This window comes from Andrographis paniculata, unplaced genomic scaffold (assembly GCF_009805555.1).
Source record: "Andrographis paniculata isolate CXL003 unplaced genomic scaffold, ASM980555v1 Contig69END, whole genome shotgun sequence".
Classification (NCBI taxonomy): domain Eukaryota; kingdom Viridiplantae; phylum Streptophyta; class Magnoliopsida; order Lamiales; family Acanthaceae; genus Andrographis; species Andrographis paniculata.
Window position 1 is genome coordinate 4,253,278 of NW_026137605.1, and position 9,179 is coordinate 4,262,456.

At 40.2% G+C, this 9,179-nt stretch overlaps 1 long non-coding RNA gene across 1 annotated transcript; it reads left to right on the forward strand.

The window, feature by feature from the left end:
• The first annotated feature begins 7,022 nt into the window (after nt 1-7,022).
• Nucleotides 7,023-8,931, forward strand: LOC127263338 (uncharacterized). The gene is made up of 3 exons (XR_007841469.1): nt 7,023-7,053; nt 7,489-7,546; nt 8,666-8,931. It is a non-coding gene; the product is annotated as an uncharacterized LOC127263338 (long non-coding RNA).
• The last annotated feature ends 248 nt before the right edge of the window (nt 8,932-9,179 follow it).

Sequence of the window (9,179 nt, forward strand, 5' to 3'; positions counted from 1 at the left end):
ATAGCCTATTCGTAGCGCCGACGTTATATTTTGAGAATTTCGTACCAATCCAAGTCGAATAAAAAAACGGCAGTATATTGCACCTGCCTGCTTGTTCATACCTTTGCGTATTTTTATTTAATAATCGGGCAATATAAATATTATGAGGTAGAAAGATTTTATAGCTAGAATATCATATTCTACTAAATATAAAAGTTTGGAGCCCGACGAGTTAATTATAGAAATGAGCTTTTGAATAAGCAGGTAGCTCCTGAGAATAAGCATAAAGCTCATCTGATTTGAGTAAATAATGGAACAGGTGTACGTTGGAGGAGATTTGGGTGAAGTTATAAAAATCCAGAAAGTATCGGTAGGAGGTAAGCAGTAGGGAATTAAATCTAATTTTAAGAAATTAGGTATTTATGTTGCATGTGATTCTGATTCTGATATTGATATGATATTATGTGGAATCATTTGGTCAGTGCATCTATATATGTATATATGTGTGTGTATATGCATGTGTGAAACTTCGTTTTACGATATTTGATATACGTATTTGATCGTGTTGGTGAATTTATGAAAAGGAGGATAGGTGGGCCGTCTCACCAGCCCTTTTCATTAAATTCACTTATTGACATGCTGCACACATCGCACGATTTATCGGATATGTTTTATGGATCTATCGTTTAGTCGCCGTGTGCGGTAGTGCTAGGCGAGGGCATCATCTGGGGTTAGGATATTCGACCCCGATGTACCGTAACACTTTGGCGATAGTGGACGATAGTAGTCGGACAACTGGGTGACTTAGTCGCACGGTCATTCAGGGATTAGACCCATTGCAGTTGAGTCGTATTTGGTCTAATCATTCGTGTTCGGTGTTGTTCCACTCATTGGAGTAGCTACTAGTGAGGTCTACCGGTAGTTTAGGATCATATGCCAAACTCCAAACGCGATCCCGTTAGGGCGTGCGAGGAGGAGTAGAGTTTCCGGGTTTCCTTCGGGTGATTCCAGGTTGCACGGATTCTACTACGTTACACGGGGTAGGGCTAGACAGGAGGGTCCTATCTTCGCTATCACAGACTATGGGGTGTCTTGTGGTTAATGGCGACAACGCTCGGCTATCCATGTATTGATTGCGGGAGTCGTATGGTGGGTATATGGAAGTGACCGGGTGACCGTTATATTATTATGGGTTTACCAGGTCCTTCCTTGAGCCGAGGATTTTCCGGCTATTTATTGATGATAGTCTAGTGAGCCGTTATTATGGAGCCGAGGTTATTCCGGCTGCTCACTTTGACATATGTATATGGGTATATGTGCATGAGTTGTCGATTTTGACATTATTGTTACATTATTTCAGTATGGGCATGGCATGGCATTTATTTTGCAAATGACGGAAATTAAACTCTATTTTCGAGCATGACATGGCATCTTTTATGTTAGTTCTTAAAATGGATTTAATTCTAGACTGCTTTTAAGAAAAATATTTGATTCAGGTACGCATGGCACCTCCGGGACAGGGGACGTCTCGGGAGATAGAAAGACGGGCTGAATGAGTGAACTGCATCTGATGTATTATATGTAAATTCTAACTAGAAAAACCTCCCGTTTTGGGAGTATGTTTTTGTAAATATTTATAAACTTGTTTTTTTGGGAATAATAAAATGCTTATATAATTAATTTTAGCCTTAACACTGTGTTGTGGGGCCCGAAGTAGGAGGTGACGACCTCATGATGCAGTGTGGCGGTAGCATTTCCAGTATGAGCCAACTGGGGGTGTTACAAGTTGGTATCAGAGCCTAGGTTTGATAGATTTTGGCTCTTTGAATTAAAAAGGTTTTGAAAATAATAATGATATTGAATTGGTTTGGTGAGGTTTGGGTTTTGCGGGTGCATTCATGTTAATGTGATCTATCTTTTATTGTTATGCTTGGTTTAGCTGTGTGCTGAATTGATATTGAATCAGGAAAAATTGGGGGCAGTATGTCGAATTCTCGAGGTGGTGGTGTACGTAGGGCTATTCAAGGCCCAGAGTTTGATCCTTCGTCTGATGAGTCACAGTATCCTGTGCCAGCGCATGTACCAACAGAGGCACCTAGTCAGGATTTCTTTCGGCAGTTTATGGCCGCGATGATGCCTCAACAGAGGAGTTTCATTGATGCTGTGATGCGGCATAACCCACCAACATATTCTGGTTCAGTGGAGCCAGGAGTCCTTGGGTTTTGGGTTGAAAAGATGGAAAAGATATTTCGTGTTGTTCAGGTTCCGCCAGATCAACGAGTTAATATTGGAGCCTATTTCTTGGAAGGCCGAGCAAATCGGTGGTGGTTAGGTGAAGAAGCTGCAGGTGTAGACCAAGTGGATATGACTTGGGATGAATTTAAAGCAAAGTTAAAGGCTAGGTTTATACCGTCGCATATTCGAAAAGCGAAGAAGCAAGAATTGCTGGACTTAAAGCAGGGCTCGATGTCAGTTGAGGATTATTTTGTGAAGTTTAATGAGTTGGAGATGTATGTTCCTGACTACTTTTCCTGTGAGCGAGACAGAATTGACCATTTTGTAGACGGGTTGCAACACAGGATTCAAGAAGCTTTAGCGGTGTTGGATATCAGTTCATTGTATGAGGCTTACGAGCGTGCTGCCCGATTTTATCAGAAGCAGGAAGTCAGACAAAAGGAGAGTGAGAAGGAAATAGGTTATCAACATCAGGTTCGAGATAAGGGAAAAGCTAAAGTGGAGGATGAACCCAAGGGTAAAAAGAAATGGTGGCAAATGTTTAGGTCTGGGCCATCGTATAAGGGGATTTCGATTAATGAACCGAGTCAGGAGAGGTCTCAGCAATCGGGGGCTGTTTGTCGGCGTTGTGGAACAAGCCACCCAGGTACTCGTTGTGATAAAGTTCCATTGACATGTTTTAAATGTGGTGGTAGTGGTCACATTGCCAGGTTATGTCCAAGTGTGGTAACTGCAAGGGAGTTTCCAGAACCGAGGTTTAGGCCATGGCAGCCGCCGTCTTCGCAGTCACAAGGGAGAGGATTAGGATCATCTTGGCGAGGGGGACGAAGTCAGTCACGTTCGTCATCTAGGCAGCCAGGCAGAGGACCTGACCAGCGTGGTCGAATAAATGTTCTTACCCAAGCAGAAGCTGATTATCATCCAGGTGAGGTTTTAACGGGTAGATTTCTGGTTTGCGGTTTTCCTGCTCTTGTGTTATTCGATTCGGGTGCAACGTTCTCGTTCATATCTAAGCGTCTAGTTAGACGATTGGGTCTGAATTCATCAGTAGAAGTGGTAGTGGAAGTTTTACTTCCATCAGGAGAAGTACTGGAATGCCGAGAGCTTTATATGCAGATTCCGGTTAGTATTGAAGGGGTTGATTTTGTTACTAACTTGTTGGGCATCAAGCTATCCGAGTTCGATGTAATATTGGGGATGGATTGGTTAGTGGCATATCAAGCTCAATTTGATTGTCGAAAAAGATCAATTTCGCTGGTTGGAGCGATGGGCGAACTGGTGAATTATGCAGGATCTGCCAGACAACCTTTTATGAAGGTAATTTCATCCCTATCATTTCAATCATTTATTCGTAAGGGGTTTCCAGTATATCTGTGTGAGGTAAGAGATTTGACGCAAGGGGAGCAGCGATTGCAAGATATTCCTGTAGTCCGAAATTTTCCTGATGTATTTCCTGATGACATTCCGGGTATGCCACCAGCTCGTGAGGTGGATTTTACTATTGATATTGTACCGGGTGCTGAGCCAGTATCAAGGGCTCCATACCGGATGGCACCTTTAGAACTAGCCGAACTTAAATTGCAATTACAGGAATTGCTAGATAAGGGTTACATTCGGCCTAGTACATCGCCTTGGGGAGCTCCAGTTTTATTTGTGAAAAAGAAAGATGGAAGTTTGAGGTTGTGTATTGACTACCGTGGACTGAACAAAGTCACGGTGAAGAACAAATATCCTCTTCCGAGGATTGATGATCTATTTGATCAACTGAGAGGTGCAACTATATTCTCAAAGATTGACTTGAGATCTGGATATCATCAGCTAAGGATTGCAGAGCATGACATTCCGAAGACAGCTTTTCGGACTAGATACGGGCATTATGAATTCACGGTTATGTCCTTTGGGTTGACTAACGCCCCGGCTGCGTTTATGGAGTTGATGAATAGAATTTTTCAACCATACCTCGATCAGTTTGTGGTGGTATTTATTGACAATATCTTGGTCTATTCCCCAGATACAAAGACGCATGCAAAACATTTGCATGTAATATTAAACATATTGCGTGCAAGAAAGTTATATGCCAAGTTATCCAAATGCGAGTTTTGGTTGAAGGAGGTTGCTTTCTTGGGGCATGTTGTTTCTGGAAAGGGTATCTCAGTAGATCCTTCTAAAGTGGCGGCAATCTTGGATTGGCCAAGACCTACCAATCAATCAGAAGTAAGAAGCTTTTTGGGTTTGGCAGGATATTATCGGCGATTCGTTCTTGATTTTTCGAAGATTGCAAAACCATTAACTAATTTGCTGAAAAAGGATGCAAAGATTAACTGGGATCACGAGTGTGAGTCATCCTTTTTACAATTGAAACATCGATTAACTTCAGCGCCAATTTTGGCTTTACCAGTGGAAGGTGAGGAGTTTGAAGTGTATAGTGATGCTTCGAAGCAGGGATTGGGATGTGTCTTAATGCAGAATCAAAGAGTTATTGCTTATGCATCACGACAACTAAAACCTCACGAAGAGAATTATCCGACACACGACTTGGAAATGGCAGCAGTGGTGTTTGCTTTGAAGATTTGGAGACACTATCTTTATGGAGCCCATTGCAGAATATTTACTGACCATCAAAGTTTGAAATATATCTTCACCCAAAAAGAATTGAATTTAAGACAAAGAAGATGGTTAGAATTGGTGAAGGATTATGATCTTGAAATTGTGTATCATGAAGGCAAAGCAAATGTTGTAGCCGATGCCTTAAGTCGAAAACCAAGGCATAACTTGGGCTTCATGTCGGTTGCTGATGAACTGTGCCAAGATTTAGCGCGGATGAAAATTGAGGTACTTGGACGGGGTATGACTCGGGGATATTTGCAAATGATACAAGTTGAGCCTGAAATTTATGATCGCATTAGAGCGGCTCAAATGGAAGATAATAAAATGGTTGAGCTTGCAGTAAAAGTTCAGTACGGTCAGACTCAAAATTTTAATATTGCTCCAGATGGGAGTCTTCGATTTCACGGGAGGTGGTGTATCCCAAAGGATCGAAATGATTTGAAAGAGCAGATTATGAGTGAGGCTCATAATACACCATACTCAGTGCATCCGGGGGGAAATAAAATGTATCATGACCTACGTCAACATTTTTGGTGGAAGGGCATGAAGAAGGATGTAGCCAAATTTGTTGCACGATGTTTAAATTGTCAAAAGGTAAAAGCAGAACATCATAGACCAATGGGGTTGCTACAACCTTTAGAAGTTCCACTCTGGAAATGGGATTCTATCGCAATGGATTTTGTAACAGGACTTCCAAGGTCAAAGTCGGGAACAGATGCAATTTGGGTGATTATAGACAGATTGACCAAGTCAGCAGTGTTCATTCCAGTACGTATGACTTGGAGTATGCAGAAATTAGCCAAATTATATGTTCATTATGTGGTTAAACGACACGGTATTCCTGAGGTGATCATATCAGATCGTGATCCACGTTTTCAATCTCGATTTTGGCAAAAATTGCAGGAAGCCTTTGGTACTCAGTTGCATATGAGTACTGCATTCCATCCTATGACTGATGGTCAGTCAGAAAGAACTATCCGTATTCTGGAAGATATGCTAAGAGCTTGTGCTATGGAATTTCAAGGGAGTTGGGAAGACCACTTGGATTTAGTGGAATTTTCATATAATAATAGCCATCAAGCAAGTATCGGAATGGCTCCTTTTGAAGCTCTTTATGGTCGAAAATGCAGAACTCCTTTGAGTTGGGACGATATGAGTGATCGACTGATACTGGGTCTGGAAATGATTGAGGAATCGAAAAATAAGATTCGAATTATCAGAGAAAAGATGAAGGCAGCTCAAGATCGTCAAAAGAGTTATGCCGATAGAGCCCGACGTGAGGGTCAATTTCAAAGTGGAGATTTTGTCTTATTGAAAGTATCCCCAATGAAAGGTATTAGAAGGTTTGGGATTAAAGGAAAATTGAGTCCGCGTTATGTTGGACCTTATGAAATTGTCGATCGAGTTGGTGATTGGGCTTATCGGTTGGCACTTCCAAATTCTATGGAGCGTATCCATAATGTGTTTCATATATCTCAGTTTCGTAGGTATGTTGCAGATCCTTCTCATATTTTATCTCCAGATGAGATAGAGCTGAATGAAGATCTTTCGTATGAAGAAATGCCTCTGTGGATCATGGACACAAAGGTCCGAACCATGAGGAATCGAGATATTCGTATGGTGAAAGTAATGTGGTCCAGACATGGAGCGGAAGAGGCCACGTGGGAAGTAGAACAAGAAATGTTCAAGGCATACCCACAATTGTTTAATTAAGTTGCCTTGTTATGTGTTTGAGTTTAGATTTCGGGGACGAAATCTTTTTAAGGGGGAGTGGATTGTAATGCCCCGATTTCGGAATGTATAAAATAATATTATTATAGCAAATAAATATTTGACAATAGTAATGGAATCAAGAAATTAATATTTTGGGATAAATTATATTCCAATTTTGTATATTAGTTATAATTAAATAGACTGTTAAATGGATAAATATCGATAAAATTAGAAATAAATATAAATATAAAATATAATATATAATTTAATAATATAATATAATAAATAAATAAAGAAGATAAAGATGTTAATGTTAATAATAATATAATATAATATAATAATAATAATAATAATATATATGTGTATATATATTATACATATATATATATATATAAAAACAAACAAACCTTACCTCGAAACGAAGGAACGCAGAAGACGAAACGCGAAGGAGAAGAAGAAAGGAGAAAAAAAAAAAAAGGAAGAAAAACATTTAGCCGTCCGATTCCAATTCCGACTTGGGTATGGTATTCCTTGCTATTCGTAGAGTCCGATTATAAATTTTAATACGAATTTTGATATTGGAGTATTAAATTAGAAATTCTTCAAAAATTCAAAATTGGCTATTTAGCTATTTAATCGATGAATTTCTTTAGCTAATAGCCTATTCGTAGCGCCGACGTTATATTTTGAGAATTTCGTACCAATCCAAGTCGAATAAAAAAACGGCAGTATATTGCACCTGCCTGCTTGTTCATACCTTTGCGTATTTTTATTTAATAATCGGGCAATATAAATATTATGAGGTAGAAAGATTTTATAGCTAGAATATCATATTCTACTAAATATAAAAGTTTGGAGCCCGACGAGTTAATTATAGAAATTAGCTTTTGAATAAGCAGGTAGCTCCTGAGAATAAGCATAAAGCTCATCTGATTTGAGTAAATAATGGAACAGGTGTACGTTGGAGGAGATTTGGGTGAAGTTATAAAAATCCAGAAAGTATCGGTAGGAGGTAAGCAGTAGGGAATTAAATCTAATTTTAAGAAATTAGGTATTTATGTTGCATGTGATTCTGATTCTGATATTGATATGATATTATGTGGAATCATTTGGTCAGTGCATCTATATATGTATATATGTGTGTGTATATGCATGTGTGAAACTTCGTTTTACGATATTTGATATACGTATTTGATCGTGTTGGTGAATTTATGAAAAGGAGGATAGGTGGGCCGTCTCACCAGCCCTTTTCATTAAATTCACTTATTGACATGCTGCACACATCGCACGATTTATCGGATATGTTTTATGGATCTATCGTTTAGTCGCCGTGTGCGGTAGTGCTAGGCGAGGGCATCATCTGGGGTTAGGATATTCGACCCCGATGTACCGTAACACTTTGGCGATAGTGGACGATAGTAGTCGGACAACTGGGTGACTTAGTCGCACGGTCATTCAGGGATTAGACCCATTGCAGTTGAGTCGTATTTGGTCTAATCATTCGTGTTCGGTGTTGTTCCACTCATTGGAGTAGCTACTAGTGAGGTCTACCGGTAGTTTAGGATCATATGCCAAACTCCAAACGCGATCCCGTTAGGGCGTGCGAGGAGGAGTAGAGTTTCCGGGTTTCCTTCGGGTGATTCCAGGTTGCACGGATTCTACTACGTTACACGGGGTAGGGCTAGACAGGAGGGTCCTATCTTCGCTATCACAAACTATGGGGTGTCTTGTGGTTAATGGCGACAACGCTCGGCTATCCATGTATTGATTGCGGGAGTCGTATGGTGGGTATATGGAAGTGACCGGGTGACCGTTATATTATTATGGGTTTACCAGGTCCTTCCTTGAGCCGAGGATTTTCCGGCTATTTATTGATGATAGTCTAGTGAGCCGTTATTATGGAGCCGAGGTTATTCCGGCTGCTCACTTTGACATATGTATATGGGTATATGTGCATGAGTTGTCGATTTTGACATTATTGTTACATTATTTCAGTATGGGCATGGCATGGCATTTATTTTGCAAATGACGGAAATTAAACTCTATTTTCGAGCATGACATGGCATCTTTTATGTTAGTTCTTAAAATGGATTTAATTCTAGACTGCTTTTAAGAAAAATATTTGATTCAGGTACGCATGGCACCTCCGGGACAGGGGACGTCTCGGGAGATAGAAAGACGGGCTGAATGAGTGAACTGCATCTGATGTATTATATGTAAATTCTAACTAGAAAAACCTCCCGTTTTGGGAGTATGTTTTTGTAAATATTTATAAACTTGTTTTTTTGGGAATAATAAAATGCTTATATAATTAATTTTAGCCTTAACACTGTGTTGTGGGGCCCGAAGTAGGAGGTGACGACCTCATGATGCAGTGTGGCGGTAGCATTTCCAGTATGAGCCAACTGGGGGTGTTACATGCTGTGTCTGTGTTTGAGTCCCTACGGTGTTGCGATCATTTGTCGAATCTCTATTAGGCGTGGCATGTTCCTTTGATCAATTATGAACAGTTAGGAGAATCGATCAGAATTTAGGATAAAGTTCCTGATAGTCTAATTGAATGAGTTAATATACTACCTGATGAGGGGCTGGATCAACCGCAGTGTCAGGAGTGCCTGTCCCAACTGCACTTGACTTCTGCGTAG